The sequence below is a fragment of the Centroberyx gerrardi genome, chromosome 2 (assembly GCF_048128805.1).
Source record: "Centroberyx gerrardi isolate f3 chromosome 2, fCenGer3.hap1.cur.20231027, whole genome shotgun sequence".
Classification (NCBI taxonomy): Eukaryota; Metazoa; Chordata; class Actinopteri; order Beryciformes; family Berycidae; genus Centroberyx; species Centroberyx gerrardi.
This window is the reverse complement of record NC_135998.1, coordinates 11,003,523-11,021,667: the sequence shown is the minus strand read 5'-3', so window position 1 is coordinate 11,021,667 and position 18,145 is coordinate 11,003,523. Positions and strand designations below refer to the sequence as shown.

General features: G+C 39.3%; 1 protein-coding gene across 1 annotated transcript in view; it reads left to right on the top strand.

Moving 5' to 3' along the window:
* ank1b (ankyrin 1, erythrocytic b) overlaps nt 1–18,145 on the top strand; it is a 97,767-nt gene that overhangs the window by 26,992 nt on the left and 52,630 nt on the right. The window lies entirely within an intron of this gene.

Below are 18,145 nucleotides of genomic sequence, written 5' to 3'. Positions count from 1 at the left end.
CATATCTCCTCCGCTCTTCTTCCGGCCTGCCTTCCCTGCCCCTCCTCCCTCTCTGTCTTATCAGCTCTCTCTATCTCCTCCCCTCCCCTCTCATCTCCTCTCCTCCTCTCCTCCCTACCCTTCTCCTTCTCTTTGCCCTTCTCTCCTCTCTGCTCTTGCTCCTTCAATCCCTTTCCCTGCCTTCTGTTGTTTTTTTTGTGCGCTCACCCTCTCAGTGCCCCTCCCTCTCAATGTTTCTGTATGTCCTTCCTGTCTTCTCCTTCCTTCCTCTCCATCGCTCTTGCTCCTCCCTCCCTCTGCTGGCTGCTCTCCCTCGTCACGGTGATGGTATATTGGCCCGATGGGAGTTGGAGTCATTGACTGTGAGTGCTTTGTGTTAGGCATGCACACACGAGACGCTCAGACACCTTGGCTCCTATCTCCTCTATGTCTCCCCTTCTTCCTCCTCTCCTCTTTACTTTGGCCACTCTCCCTCTTTTTGCCTTTGCAGTATATTATGCACCTTCCTGTTCCATCTAGGGGTCGCCAGGTTTGGCACCCCCCCCTCACCTTCAGAAAAGACTTGGCCTCCGTTTAAAAAAACATCTGTACTTTTTGAATTGTACACCTGGCTTTTGTTCTCTGTCTCATTTTATATACTGTCACATACTTTATTGTTTAAGCTAGGAAATAATTCCAGTGGGATGATATATTGAAATTCAATATATTGCAATACAAAAATGTGACAATACATATTGTGGGGCAGAAAAATGAATCGCAATATTAGCTACATTTTATTTCACAAGCTGTCCATTCAAATTATAATATTTGCACTTTGTAACAACATTGTTGTTTACATTCTAGCAAGCCAATGCTATTGCTAGAAAGATTTGTAGCTCAGAAATAAACATAATTCTGCACAGTCATACTTTGTTGTCATTAAACTTTTATTTATTACATCATATCGTGGTTGTATCAATCGTATCATGATATAGGCATATTGTCCCATCCCTCGTCACAGGTCATGATTTTATTATCAACAAAACCTTCTGAATGAGAGCCTTGAGAGGTGCTCAGTGTGGGCGTAGGCCATTATCGTGCCAGTAAACCTGCCTCAGCATGGGACCACACTGTTCAGGGAAGGCACATGTCAGTGAAACAGTCTTTGTAAGAATGTGTCATATTACATTCTGTCATTCTGCTCTCACAGTTTGACTCCATAACTCATTTATATGTGCTTCTTTTACGAAAGGCAAGAATTTGTACTGGTGTACTGCTACCAATCGTGAATTTATTTGGCATGATCTATAACATGTAGGACAATGATGGAAGCCGATTTTGCCTTTTTTCAAGTTGTCGCCTCTCTGTCCAGCACCAGTTAAATTATTTTTTGGTATGTAATGTCTTGTCAAGTTGATTTGTATAGCCCTTAATCACAGTAACAGGGCTGCACAGAGCCCACATTATGAAAACAATAAATGCTTGTTTTTTATTTTATTTTATAATGTTCTTGCTTTTTGTGTATTGTCTTTGCTTGCTTGTTTATTGGAAATCTTTCTGTTAATTACAGTGACAGACCAATTCTGCAAAAACACAGGCACATTTTGTGCTTTTCACTCAGACTGCAATTCTAAATCTGTTTTTGCAAAACACTACACGCAATTCTGTATATACGGAAAGCACTGCCATTCATAAGAAATTATCTGAAATTGTACCTTATTTCCTTATGTACACAAAAGGCACAACTTAAAACCATGTTATGTCTTCTCCAAATTGAATTTTGCATCCAATTGATACACACACGGCATCATATGAATAGAAGAACCAATTGCCCACTGATTCCACTCAGTGGAAAGCACTACTATGAATACTAACTATACTATATCAGCAGGCTCACACCTTCTTAATTCGTCATTTACTGTTATACTTACTACTTACAAATGTACAGCCTGTTGTAAAATATTATCATGTTATGAGCCTACTCAAATATAATACAAACACACAAATGCAATAACAAAATACTGTATACATTTCAGCAAACACAGTTGGGTTATGTAAAATGTTCCACAGAACACACAATGGAAGATACAGAAAATAGGACTATTGTTTGCTCTAAATGGTTGCATCCTGTCTTGGGTTTCTATCTGGCCACAGGATCTGGTCCACATTGCAGGCAATGTTCTCCCTGGCTAAGCGGCGGAGGAAGTATCGCCAGGCGTGATGGATCCAGCTGGATGCTTTTCCTCTTCCTCTTCCCCCTCCTCCTCCTCCTACCCGCACCCTTCCTATCCCTCGATGTCTCTCTGCAATGTTGGCATCCATTCACCTCCAAAACAGGAGAGCTCACCTTTGGCCCTGTGCGCTGATTTGTAACTGAACAATTTAGCAACTAGTGTTTGTACCTGTGAGAGGTCGGTGTTGCCAATTGATAATTTCAGTTCAGCATTTTGAATGGCAGTGCTTTGCAAGTGACCACAACAAAATTTAGTATTGAAGACTGTGCCAAATTAGAATTGTGTGTAGTGCTTTGTAAAAAATGCACTTTAGACTTGCAGTCTGACTGAAAAGCAGCAGATGTGCCTGTATATTTGCAGAATTGGTTTAAGAGTTTGGTACTTGAGTGTCACTATGTCAACTATGTCTCAAGTTCCAGTGTTAGTGTGTGGACAAGTGAGAAAAACTGGAATAACTGTAAGATTTCAGCTGTGACATTTTGTGCACTTTTTAGTTAATTACTGAATTCCTATTGTCTACAATCTATATTGTTTCAGAGGTTAGTGTGTCTGTAAAATGAACCTGAAATAACTTTTTCAAAGGAAGACCACCCTCCTGCCCCTGCCCCCTTCCCGTGTGTATCAATATGTATTTGCAGATAGCAGGTGTGCTGATATGGTGTTTGACTTTCCACCTGTGTTGAGGTGGAGGTGAGGGAGCCCAGCGTAGATTCTCAGTATAGAGTGATGACGTCAGGACCAGACTCTGAGGGGCAGCTCTACCCAGCATGCTTTGCTTGCAGCGCTTCTGCAGTGCTCATGAATATTGAAAGGCAACGAAGGGAGAGAGGGAGGAGGTGGACAGAGGGGGAGAGAGAGAGAGAGAGAGAGACCTAACAAGAAGAGGGCAGAAATTGAGAGAGTGAAGGAGAGAGAGAGATAGGGAGGTAGAGAGAGATACTGAAAAGAGAGGTGGATGTAGCTCAGCAGATGAAGGTGCATAACGTGTTTGCAAAATCATGAGTTCAGGTCTGGCTCACCCTGCGTCACATGTCTTCTCTCTCCCATCTTCCTTGTGTCTCCCCTCTTTGCTGTCCAAAAAAAGCCGAAATGCTCAAAATAGGGACATTAGAGATAGAGGGGGTAAAGGAGAATGAGAACTAGATATTGTGGTGAGGCAGAACCAGTCAGAAGGAGAAGATAAAAGGGGAAATATCAATACCCAAGTCCCTTGTTTAAGGTCTGAGCTTTGAAACCTAATGAAAGTGTTATATACAGTAAAAAGGCATGCATGTCTCTCTTTCTCTGTGTGTGGCTGTCTTTGATCTGAAGGCTTATTCTAAAGAGACACTAGAATTTTGACACGAGATTGTGATATAGATATGTAGATGTGATATATAGATATATGGCGTAGACTGAGAAGGTTAATATGGAGGAAGAATAGATGATGCAGCTTAATTGGAGAATGTGACAGCTGATTTATGGTGTTTTGTTGTCGGCTGCTTCACAACTAAACCAGTAGAAGCTTTGATATTTACTGTTCTAACATGATCATTTTTACAATGCCTTTCTTTATTAAAATGAAAGTACATTTCAGTATCATCATGATGTCTTGTGCAGCATAAAAGAAAGAAGAAAACTTGAATTCTTGTTTTAAAAATCCCAAATTTTGAAGCTTTTTGAAAAATTTCAATATCATTTGAAATCAATGTGTGAATGAGTGGTGAAAGTAAGAATGGAGATGACTCATGCGTGTACACATGCATAATGTGTGTGTATCTGTATGTATTTGTGTGTATGTACAATCGTGTCTACAGGCTTTATGGACCATCGTCCCCAGTATATCCAGAATCTAGTGATTGAAGTGATTCTGTTCTTCTGTGTGTGTGTGTGTTTGTGTGTACTTATTTGTGTGTATGTATTTAGTACCACTGCCTTACAATCATGTGTCTGCAGGGCTTTATGGACCATCGTCCCCACAGGATCCAAGCCTACATATTGCGTAGTAATTGCATGAATGTGTGTTATGTGTGTGCCTGCGTTTGTGCACGCAGTTAGATAGATAAAAATAAGGGAAAATATGCTTTGATTATAATGGATTGCAGAAGCAGTGGCCTGACAGAGGCTATAAATATTTCAGATGCTCCGTTTTAGCACGGGGGTAGAAGACAACAGGAAGATCCTTATTTTGATGTATCTCATCATTCTTTCATGAGGAAAGAAGGAATTTGGTGCACTGCAAAAAATATTCATCTTAACAAATCATTTAAGCTCATATTCAGCCTTAAACTCTTGTTTTAGACTGAATATAAGATCAACCAAGCTGCAGATGAGCAGCAATTTGCAGAGATGCATGGCTCCAAAAAGCCACATTGCGAAAAATTGTCTGTCTTATGAAGTCTTCAGTCTTAAATTTTGACTTAGTGTTAAAATCTGCCACTGAAATTATATGATCTCACTTATATTCAATGCTGTTTCACTTCTTTCAAAAATTGCCGTCATGTGTTTTGAAGTGTGTCTTGGAGATATTTAATATTTAGATTAAATGACTGGAAATTTTAAATGACTAAGGCTAAGATGGATATTTTTTACAGTGTTGCTTTTTAGCGCTCTCCTCCTCTCTATCTGCAAGTTCAGCTAGTCATTGCTTTTTAAATCACATGCTTGTCCTGGAGTGACACAGCCTGTGTGGGTTTACATGTGTGCTTCTATGTGCATGTGGATGCAGAGTGCAGTCTTGAATGTGTGTGTTTGTGTGTGTACGGGACTACGGGTGGGGCCTGTATGGTTATGCGCATGTGTGTGTGTGTATGTGTTTGTGGATTTGTGTCTTTATCTGTGTGACTGTGGATGTGCAAGAATGTAGCTATGTATGTCAGTTTGTACAACCCCTCCCACATACCCCCTCCCACACACACACACACACACACACACACACACACACACACTCACACACACAGCATCCATCAATATTTGATCAACTCCCACTCTGTAGAGCCTGCCAGACTTGCTATTGATTTCTCATTCTCAGGGCTGTGACTTCATCCAGCCAGGCACGGACATGGTCTTGAAATGATCTGCACTTTATAGAACAGAAATGTAAAATTGTCCCGAAAAAAAATCACTCTAATCACATCACAGCACCTCATTTGTGAATTCTAGCTATTAATGTCAGCAGCATGTTACACCTCTTTGACACCATGTTAATTGTTTCATACAGTAAAAAGTCAAGACCAATATCTTGAAAATTGTTCCCTCTGATGTAGGCTACATTTTACAAAAAACTATTTGCTAATGTAGTGGTAGAATAGAATAGAATAGATCTCTACTACACCAATGTGGAATTTCTCAGCAGTGCCAAAAAAGAGACAGTGTATATTCATTGCATTATTTGCACAACACAAATTCAGCTGTCAAATGCTAACAGTAATGCTAATTTGGTCTCCCCCCTTCATTCTTTCGTCTGTCTGTCACATGTGATATCAGATCAGATTTTAACAAAACTTGGGAAAATGATGCATTTGGGGATTTTGAAAATTAAACAGACACTGCTGATCTGATTCTGATGATAGTTGGGGAAATGATGCGTCCCACAGCTGCATTCCAATATTTTCAAAATTAGACTGATTGGCCCAATGGGGACGCTACAATTACAGGTGAAAACAATGTGACATATTTCTTACTGATTGGCTGTAAGTGGGAGTATATAATTTGTGGGGGGACAACATGGTTACAGTTATATTTGTGGAAGCTTAATGCTGGCCTTGGTTTCATATATGGATATTTCTATTACAGGAATAGAAAATCAAAGAATCAAAAAGAGCAGAGTCATGTCATTAGCGTGGCAAGGCATTTGCAGTTATTGTCAATGCTCCTGGCAATAGGCAGCAAAATGAGACACGGGGTCAAAAATCAATTTAACTGTTTCCTGATGAGGTAAGATAAAATATAGATAAAAGATTTTTTAAAAAGATGCTTGTTGGGAAAATTGTGCAGTCAGCACAATGTGAATACAGCAACAATGCTCAAGCAACTGGTTGGGCACAGCTGCTTATCCATATTACCCAATAAGTTGCTTCGTGTATCACTGTATTTAAAGATTAGCTTGTAATGGTGTGTTTAGTTGTTCATTTTCAACTAAAATCGTGTATGAAAATCATTTATGAATATGTATATCACAGAGCTACAGAGAGTCACTGCCAGTGTAGATCAGATGCTCATTTGTGATTAAACTGATTACAGTTTTTCATTAACTCAGGGTCTACCTTCCTGCCAAGGTAATATTTTACAATTAGAGGCCTCAAGATGAGGGAATTAGGGAATTGCTGGAACAACTGAGGGAAAACCCTGTGGGGAAAAAACAGTGACAGTAATGTTAGAGGTGATGCATTTAGATGGCTTATGTTTATGTGGCCTTGTGTAGCTGAATAGTCCTCAGCACTGACACTGCCAAGTTTAGGTTTTTTTTTCTTCTCTCTGTGTATCACATTGGTAGAGCATGGCACTGACACTGCCAAGGTTTGGGGTTGATTTCCCACTAGGACAACCCACGCTAAAAATATGTGCACTCTTGCTTCTGTATGACGCCTTGGATAAATGTCCCACCAAATGGCACGTGTTGTGTGGCTTTTTTTTTTTATGTGACGTGTGTGTGTGTGTGCGCTTGTTGGCACGCGCATAAATGAACATGTGGGTGGGCGTATATATGTGTGTACGTGTATATGTGTGCATCTGTTTGTGTATTTGCTTTCTTACTAGTGGCTGTGACACAAACCTGACTCCAGAGACCTGCAAGGCTTCCACCACTTTAAAAAATACTCAGTTTTCCTGCTGCCAAAGCTTGAGCATTGTTATGTGTGCAGCTTACATTTTTATATTTTGTGCATGCACCTATTTTATGTGCGAGTGAACTTGTTTGTGTGTGTGTGTGTCTTTTGTGGTAGAAGTGGGTCTGTGTTTAAACCCAGGAGGGTTCATTACTGTGATCCATCTCCCTCCCTATTGGTGCCGACTCTAACGCACCGTGACGTTTGTAGGGCTATTTTTGGTGTTGGTGTGCGTGCGTGTGTGTAGGTATCTCTCTCCATATGTGTTCATCTTTTTGTGAATGAGTTTGTTGTGTTTAAGTTTACAACGTGCAACAGCATCCACCATCTTCCTTTGAAATCTATTACTGCATACCAGTATTCATCAACACTACTTCCACTCCTCATCAGACAATCATTATGGGTTTTGGTTCCTTGATTGTCCAGCTACCTCAACTCAGCTCTATAAAGATGTGTCTGTCAGTTTTGTTTTTCTCTCTCTCTCTCTCTCTCTCTCTCTCTCCCCCTCTCCCTCTTTCCAGCTCTTTCATTTTCTGTCCATCTTTCTCTGTGTTCCCCTCTCTTTCTCTGTCTATATTGTTCTCTCTCTCTCTCCATCTGTCCATTTAATGATGCCAGAGAGTGAAAACAAAATCAGCTTGGTACTTTCTACACTCACACAAAAGAGTTTCATTCCAAAATGAGGTATCGATCAGATGAAAGAGGTCGTACCTACATTTAAGTGAAACTTATAATGGTAAAAAACATGTACGTTATTAGTTGTTTTAAGACCTTAAAATATAAGTATTTTTGAGAATGGAATCATCTGTTTTTGTGAAATACAAAGTGAAATTCAGACTGAAAGACAGTGATTAAATGCATGTGTCTTAATGATATAGCAAGCTACCTCTCCTTGAAGTAAGTGAGATAATTGACTCACCAAGAGAAAAAGATATTTACCCCATAATGTTGTTTGTTGAGCATAAAAAACTTGCAAAACGTGCATTATTGTCTGGAGGTATTCGATTGCATTAGAAGTTCTTGTTAGTGAAATTATAGCTTACCTTTCCTCAACGGGAATGAGATGATGGACTTACTCTTACTTACTAGAGAAGTAAGAGGACAAATCAAATTTATTTTAAGTGCATTTTACACAGAAGTATCACTTTGCACTTCATATAAACACTGAGAATGATGAAGAAAACAAAAAACAGAGGTTCAAGTTACGCTTAAAGAAACACAATACAGACGCCAGAAAAAAACAGATAACAACCCAATAACATTTGGACGCAAAATATAACAGGGTAGTGCAGAATTGTGTGTTTGTATATTTGTGTGTGTGCCTGTATGGCAGTCACATTCCCTTTGTGACTGTTTTATAACTGACCCGAAATTCTCACTAAATGAACTTTTGCCATGTCTTCTGTCTATGTCAGCAGTAGCTAAACTCCCAGGTTTTTCTATATGTACCTTCATTGTAAGGGAGACGAGATGCATGTTGAGCTGTGGGAAACAGTCTCAACTTGAAGTGACACAAGGACTCACTTCCAAATCAGAAGTGACAGGGCCTGTCACTACAATAAGTACACTTAACCGCTGTGCTGCCAATGACTTCTGTCAGCCAAGACCCACAGAAGACCACCAAATGCTGCCAAGACAGAGATTGAATTTCTGGGATTCAGAGATTGATTTTCTCTTTTTCCCCCTCATAATCTTGTTTATTGCAGAAAACAATAGAGTTAGTGTATGTGGGAGAAGCCAATGGCAAATATCTACTACTGTGGACAATAAAATCAGTCTAATTTAATATGATATAATCTAATCTCATCTAAAACATGCCTACTTTTCATTTTCTTCCAAATATCCCAGAGGTAACGTTCTTGCTGAAACCTTGGTGTCCTAAATAAAACGTCACACAATAAGAGTTGAGTGTGTGCGGCTACACTTTACTTTTTATGAGATTAAATTATAAAAATGTATGGACACTTGCACCAGTGGAAATATTCAGAATAGTACCTCAGATTATACAGTCGACAATAGAAAATGGAAAATTTCACAAATATATAGTCACATACACAGACATCAGTTTACATCAACAACAGTTTTGCTCAAATTAACCCATCGGGTGTGAGTAAATGCCATCTGTTTCTCATAATTTTTCTGTTTTTGAGGTATGAAGGATGCTATATTGCAGACCTCACAACAGTGCTTGACTATTAATTTAGCAGTTTGTGTGTGTGTGTCTGTGTGTGTGTGTGTGTGTGTGTGTGTGTGTTTGTGGCCACGATGGAGGAGAAATGTCAGGCTATGATTGTTTTTCAAAAAGGTGAAAAACAAAACAAAAAAAAAACAAAAGACAAATGTAGAATCATGCAAGAGCAAGGCAATGGATTAAATTGCAAACACTCTATGCAGGTTTGTCATGAAATCAATAGCTAATCATCCAAACAGGTTTTTTGTTTCCACTAGTGTGTGGTTTTATGACAGTTGAAAATTGTTACTGTACAGCCATTGAGAAAAAGACGGGGCCTTTGTGCTTCAGTGTTCTTACTCTACTTGACATCTTCAATCTCTGCATGCACTTGCTTTTGATTGCACTATCTGTATCTTTAAAAAGCCATCTCTAATTTGCTGGACATATATGAGTCTGTGTTTCATTGTGTGAATATAAGCTCATATGATTTTCAATATATGAGTGAGCATGCTGATATTGCCAAAGTACCTCATTCAGAATATAAAAGCCCTTTGTTCAGAATCAGAATCACTTCACCAAGTACAATAAACATACAAGAATGTATCTTGGTGCAGAGACATGTCGGCAAATTAAAAAGCCTCGTGCAGCACAGTGCACGCTGACACACATGGCACAACACAACAGGATCTCACATACAGCACAAAAGAACACTTCATGGACAATATACACTCTATGAATATGCATTCAACATTGTGCCTGTGTGTGGGACAACGTGTTGGCTTATAAATGTGAATAAGTCCAGTATAAAATACACCTATTCGTATTTATGATGCTGACGTTTTTCTATAAGTTTAAAATTCATCATATATCCAAACTGTGTGTGTGTGTGTGTGTGTGTTTGATAGACCTGGGTAAAATAAAATGTATTCACAGTAAGTATTTGAGATTAATTTTCTGTAATTTAAATCTGGCCCTCCAGATAAACTCCAGATAGTAAAAGTAATCACTCATAGTACAGTAGAACTTCAGTAAGCAACTGACCCATGTGTGTTGAATGAATATATGTACTGTATGTGTCCTTCATTAACCAGCCCTTAACCATTTGGTGACGTTTTCGTATGTTGTTGTCGTCTTGAGTGTTTTTATGTTTTATGTGTTTATGTTTCTTAAGTTTTGAAAATATAGCCACACATTTGTAACTCCAATACAGAACAAACCTTTGTTCTTACTGACGTGGCATGGGGCCCTGCACGTTGAAATGTAGGTAATACAGTTTTTCTCAGTTGATTTGACACATTTCTCCAAAATAGGATTCATGCTCTCAAAAGTTATCACAGCCTTCGAAACACTCTCATTTTTAGCCCAATTCCATTTCAAAATGAAGTGCTGCTTTCTTTTCATATCACATCTTTATTTTTTTGAAAGCTATACATATCATGTCTTCATTAGATAATATATTCAGCCTTTAGATAATATATTCAGCCTTATACGCACAGGAATGCTAATAATAGATTCCCTAATCTGATTTTATAAACTGTTGATGAAACATTTTCATTTACAGTGAGAAAACGCCAAAACATCTGTTCCTCATAATTTTAAAAATACTGTGATGTATAATAATTCACAGTTTCACATGCAGTCGGTTTGTCAGTTAGGGAAAGTCATATCTGACATTTTTATGTTTGTCTATGTGTCATACAGTAAAGAGGAAGAAGCACTGATAAACATGATACATCACAATTTGCTTCAATAGAAACTACAAATTAGTTTACTGTTGTAACCAATGACTCCTCGACAACACTTTCATTTCTGTCAGGCCAGAGGATTTATGGTATATGTAGTTTTGTGATTTGTGTGGAAACAATGAAAAGGACATATTAGACTATTATTCTAATAGATACTATTAGTTTTGCAAAATGTGTGAACGGTGTGAACTTTTTTTAGAGCATGAATGGAGGTTTTTTTGAATAGTTGTGTGTAGAATTTGGAAAAATCATATATGTAGTTTTGTATTTTGTGTGAAAACAATGAAAATGTACCGTTAGTTTTGCAAAATCATCAAGGGTTTGGATGGCTGTGCTAACTGTTTTGAGAGCATGGACTTTAGTTTGGAGAAAAGTGTCAAATCAATTCAGAAAAACTGTAATAAATATAAATTCTGAATCAGAGTTACATCTGTATGACAATAATTTCAAGAATTACACATTACACGCCGTTAGTTGGCACCTCATTGAATCAGGTGTGTGTCTGTGTGTTCTCTGTATGTCTCTCCCATTAACTGGCCTTGTCTTGGTGTGTTGCTGGTGTGTGTTGTTTTCTAGGCTCATGTGGTTCAGCGCTGGCTTGTCCATCAGGTCAGTAGTGTTGGCTCTGAGAGGTCGGCCGAAGCCCGGGGAATATGGCTCTTTGATGACAGAGTAAATATGATACATGTGTACATCTTTGTGCCGACCCTATATATACTTCCTCAACACTTTCTGTGTTTTCTCTATAGCAGCTGCCGTGGTGTGTGTTTCTTCATACATTGCAAAAAATTTCACCTTGCTAAGTCTCTTAGTTTTGTACTCAGTCTTGATCTTATATTTCTCAAAACACATGAATACATCTACCAATGTGGGGAGATATTATCACTTGCTTCCAGTGCACTCAATTTGTTTCAAGAATTTCCGTATGACAAGTGCAGGACATTTTGGTGAAATGAGCACAAGGTTTGAAAAACAGATTACATTTTGTGGACATGAATTATGTTAAATTTACCTTCCTCCACCACGAATTGGATTATGTAACACTAATGCTAGCAAATTAAGTTTGTGCATAAGTAAAAGGGATTAGGATTAGGTTTAGGCAACTAAAAGTTTGGTTAAGTTTAGGCAACCAAAACAATTTGGTTAAGATTTGGGTAAGGATTTGGTCATGGGTAAATAAGAAACACTTAGGATAAAAAATGAAAACCAGGTAGTCGGAGTTGAAGGCAGATGTGTCCGCCACACTATTTCAGTGTCAAACTATGCCCTGTTTCTAGTCATGTGACCTTTAAGACATCATGCTCATTTCACGAAACTGTGGGAAACCAGGATCCTTAACAAGTGACAGTCTTGTAATGTAAAGCAGGTCTCTCCAGTTACGTAAACCAATTAAATCCTTGAACAACTTCAGATGCATTGGGATAAAATGACATTACCTCACCCCATTGGCAGATTTTCTTAATATTTTTTTGAGAAAAATCTGATTTTAAAACTGAGTACCGGATTAAACGACTTGTTAGATAGACTTTTTTGCAGTGTGGTGGCGGTGGTTGTGTTTTGCTGTTGCTTCTCTGATATTTCCTCTCAGTGTCATGTTCCTGTGGCTTCTCTAGCACTGTGTACAGGAGGACTGTTGTGTTGTTGTTGTTGTGACCTGGCTGGCAAGTCTCTAGTCATGCTCAGTCGTGCTTTTCCGGTGCTGTTTTGTCTCTCTTCGCAACTTTCTCTCTCCTGTGTGTTGCAATGTGCGTTGGTGGAGTGTGCTGTTCTCTCTGATGTGTGTCTGTGTTCATGTGTGTTACTGTACATTTATCATTCAAATGTGTTAAATATTCAATTGTATGATGGTCTTTATCAAGTGCTCTGTGTGTTTACTGTTATGGTACATACATATGTATGGTCTGGTTTGTCCATTTTATTCATATGAGTGTGTCAGTGTCAGTAAGACCTTGTCTCACTCTTGGCCACAGTGATGCTTGACTTTCATCACAGAGTCACCTTGGTCTTTTCCAGTTCCTGACCATTTTTCATATTGGAGGATTACCTCAATACAGCATGAAAGGAAATCAATCTACAAATCACTGCCATTGGCTGACAAACTGACTTATCTTCAAAATGTCACCTTTCCAGAAATGTAGAAAACAGCTTTATTTAGAGATTGACGGCCATCAATTTTTGAAATTGCACCTTGTTTTTTGATCTGGGTTTCACAAGCCCAAGGATCATAACGTTTTCTCAAACCATGACAAACTGTGTAGTCTTTCTTCAGGTAAAAATATAAAAATCATGAACAATGAAGTTGAAGTTCATGAGGTTTTGTACTGTAAGCAGGAATCTAGCTTGCACCTCTCCGCCTTTCCATAGAGGGGAAAGGGCCAAACCATCTTCACTATCTTCTTTTCTTTTATTTCATTTAACCTTTATTCATCCAGGGAAGGTGTGTTTCAGCAAACACCCTGCTTCGCATTCAAGGTTACACACACTCACACCAGGGAGCCTTCATGTGTAACCACCACTTCTTCTGTTGGCCATCTCCAGAGCAAATGGGGCTTAATTGCCTTGCTTGAGGGCACTGCCACGGTACATTTTTGAAACATAGGATGGCATTACTCATTTACTTTCCCTACCTACAGTTTCCCAGCCATTGCAGGAATTTGAACTGCTAACCTTATGGCTACAATCTCACGTCTAAAACCATGAGCCCTGAAACGACCACCTCGAACCTGTTAACCTGTCAAGACAGATAAGCACAGAGATTCACCGTGAGATTCTTCCGCAAATATTGTCGATGAAAATGCAGCCCTCCCACCATGTGCTCATTTACATAATATCCACATGTAGTAAGATTACCTTGACATTACCGCCAATACAGAAAAACGCATGGGATGAGCTTTGGTGGGATTTACCAGTAAATATCTAGATGTCTAGATTCTCAGTTTGGTGACTGGGAAGCCAAAGCTAGCTTTTAAGATTTTTAAGTAAATATGTAGCTATACTGTTATGGTGAACACTAACTCCCATGCATAAACACTTTTGAGACATGAGACCTCACTTTGTGCTCTTACACTCAATGGTATTCTTAACCTGTGATGAAAATACTCTGTGTTCAATACCCCCCTTTAATACTGTGCATCACAACCAAATTATCAGATTAATGCTAACCAACATAACATACAACCCACTCAGTTTCAACAGGAAAATAAAATACTGTACAACTATGAACGCACAGACCAGTGTTTATCTTTAACTGTAACTGTGGGCATTAATTTAAAAAAACCAAAAATGTAATTATATCATAATGCACCTTCACACCGAGTGGTTCCCTTTAAATGAATGTGGCCTAGAATAAAATAATGGAAAGAAACAAAAAAAAATCAACAACAAGAAACACACCCAGGGTTTTCTTTAGTTTATACCCTGTGGTACCATCATGTTGCTGTAAACTTGTTCGATATTATCAGAGCGGCTCAGATCAGTCAGTGAATCGATGAAGGTTGGTCAGATTAAATCTTAAATCCCCTCACACTGCCAGATAGTCCCAACCAAGCCTCAGATCGAGATTCCCCCTCCCGATTGTTGGTACGATATGGTTTGTGAATCGGCCCGATAATCCTCCAATGTGTCCCCAGCCTTAAGAATAGATTCTTAATTAGCAGTGACCTGAGGGAATAGTTTACACGGTCATTACATTTACACATTCACACCTGGGAACTATAATTGGCCAGAGGTTCTTGGATGTTTTCATGCATGCCATCGACCCAGATAGACACACATCACATTAGACTGCACACATTTGATATGATTTTGTGCAAGTGATCCCACATGGAACGTTTTTTTGTGTTGCTGATTTGATACTGAATTATACAGTATAGCTGTATATAGGGATGCACCGATACCGTTTTTTTACTGCCGATCCGATAACGATACCAGAATTTTGAGTATCAACCGATACCGAGTACCGATCCGATATTGACCCCTTTTTTTCTTCTGTAATTACACAGCTGCATACAACATGTAAATAACATGGGAACAATAATTTTATTGTTAAAAAAAAGAAAAGCAGCAGGGCAAAAGAACTGACCAAAATAGGAATGACAGTTCCTAGGATATATAAAAGATTGCTGCAATATAGGGATACAGTGCAAAAAAACTCACAAAAGTGCAAAAGAGCAATAAACTGACCAGTGCATACTGCTACAAAACAATATTGAAACAACCATACAGCCTTTGCTTATATTTTTTTTCCTCTTCTTTAGTGTGAATAACTGACAGAAAAAATACTGCTACACATAGGCTTTTTGTGGGCATAACATCCAGTGTGTGCCAAGTCTAGTCAAGTTTTAATCACTTAAGGACAAGAGGCAGGTCTTTCTTCAGAAACAGAAGCATCTCACCTCTCTCTGCTGTCAGCCTGTTCCTCCGTTCACTGACAGTGTTGACAGTCACTGACGCTGACGCACGCACAGGTCGCGTCAGCGTCATCAGCGCGGTAGCATTAGCTTTAGCCCCCATCTCCAAAAAGCTTGGTTTTGTGAAAACGGAAGACTTAATTGAAACCTTTATGGTAGCGTGTACATGATACTAAGCCCAAGGACACTCGATGTAAGTTTGAGCTAAGGAGCAGGCGTTTGGAAGGCGTCGCCAGATGAAGTTCTTGGTAAAGTGAGTTGGATAAAGATCTTTGGGACTTTGTGGCTAAAATAATTCCCAACCGCTGACATGTTTACATCAGCACATCGCCTGCACGCTCGCTTTCTTTTTCCAACTTCTTCACTCACTCGTGTCGCGTCACGTGCAAACTCAGGCATGTTTTACGGCAGGCGACTACGCCTGTTTACTACTCCGGGGGCTCGAACTGATTGCTCTGGATCGGATCGGATTATAACGTTAGCTGCCACCGATGTCCGATCCAGCATTTTAGGCCAATATCGGCCCGATACCGATGCCAAGTATCGGATCGGTGCATCCCTAGCTGTATAGCTGTCTGTACATGAGGAGATAATAGTGCCGAAAGTGAAGCCTATGAGAACTATAGTTAAGAATCAATCTTATATGTTCCCTAAATGTGATTATTATTAGTGAATTAAATATTAAACTATTCCTCATTTGCTGGGGACCCCCTGAAAACCCCTCATGCCCCCCCAACTCCCCCCCCAAAAAGAAAAACAAGACGACAAACCAAAATGAGAAGTAAAAAGAAGGAAGAGGTAAAGTACAACTGAAAGGACTGGATGCACAGATCTAATCTGTCCACATATCATAGATGGAAGGATGTAGGAAAGGAGGGAGATGGATAAAAAGAAGAAAAGGAGATGTGGGAGGGGGGAGGTTGGGGGGGTTAGTGGGACAGGGAGGAAAATGGATTTCAGCCTCCCAGCAAGACAGCACAGGCTGCCATGGAATTAGTTTCTAGAGAGGTACTGCAAGCCTTTCCATTTTCTGGAAAACACGGTTGGCTCATGGTTCATGGGCAGGTACGTGTGTTTGCCTGCAAACACACACACACACACACACACACACACACACAACTCATACGCTCATCAACAAACACACATTGCGGAGGATAAATGCACATAACAAATTGGTTTATAAGCCAGTGGTGTGGAGTCATGGGGGAGGAGGAGGAGGGATGCATGTGGAGACTCTCTGTAATCAGTATTACACAGACACACACACACACACACACACACACACACACACACACACAAACGCACCATGGCACACTTAGGATGAAGAGAAACATACAAGGAGTCAATCACCAGCTGTGAAATTTGAGATGGCTGTAGACTATTGAATGAAAATCATAGCATTTAAATACATGCAGCTGAGCACTCAGCTTATGAAAACATACCGGCTTTTGAGGCTGAAGTGTGTACTACTAAGAAGGAAAAAATTCCCTGATATTGTTTGTCCAGTGTTTGAAAACAAAAAACAAAAAAAACAAGTGACTACATCAACTAAAAGGCTATTATTTTGTAAACAAAGTTATGTGTCACTTTGTCAATTGGTCCATATTTCATTTTAGAATAAAATTGTTAGAGTTCTGCATAGCATGACAGAAACCTAGAACATATTCCAACACAATGGCTTGTAAAGTTGGAAAGGCTCCTGTCAGTGACATTGGTTGTTTGAAATCCTCTCTATCAGTTCTCTCTCTCTTACACACACACAAACACACACACATACACACACACACACACTTCAAGCTGAGGACTGTCGAGGATGTGTGGTCAAATCAGACAAATGAGATGGTACATAGATCTTATTACCACTCAGACGGCCACTTAGTGATGAGAAGTGAAGGGAGAGAGAAAGGAGAGAGAAAAGAGGAGAGAGAAAGGGGGGAATAGAGAAAATACATTAAAGGATATGACAGGATACAGACTACAGTGGGAAATATTTGTGTGAGCTAATGGAATCAAACTCAGCTTTTTCACTTCAATAGTCAATTTTCAACAAATGCCTGTGAATTAGTTGTGGCAATTCCAGCCACAAAGGCTATAGCTGTTTGATTCACTCCTACAGAAGTCTATATTAACCCGGAGCAAATTGAGACTCAATATACAGTAAATAAAGCCTGTCTGAGAGGGAAGGCTGCTTTTTCTGCCATAATATCTAACACAACCTCAGAGTGGATGCAAAATTAAATGTGTAAGCTGAATTGTGTTACAGTTTGCGACCTAGACTGAGAGGGGGGAAGACCACATAAGCTGAGTTTACCTGCATCTTTACTAGGGAAGTAGAGCTTGTCTTCCCTTTTAAAGATAATAGAATAATAAAAAGTTTATAATAGAAAGTATAATATTAGCCTTATATGTAATGTTAACCAACTTAAGGTCTATTCAATGAAAAATTTGCAATATTCCTGCAAAAAAGGGCTTTTTTTTTGGTATGTGACAGTAGTTCTTAGAAATATGATGATCACTGTTTCATAGTTTACCCACCATTTGTTTTTTCCATCTCTTCAATCACTGAGAGAAATAGGGATGGAGAGAGAGGGAGAGTTTTAACTTAGCAGGAGATCGAAGGAGCTGCATAGCCAAGGAGAGAGGGGGGAAATCCTGAGACATTAGGAGAAAAGAGGTAGATGATAGGGGAACACATAGTAGACATAGGTGCAAAGGATACATGTGAAGGAAATACAGAGGGTGGGTGTTACAAGAATACAACGAAGAGGAACATTAGACTGATTGGTAAAAGAGCGGATAG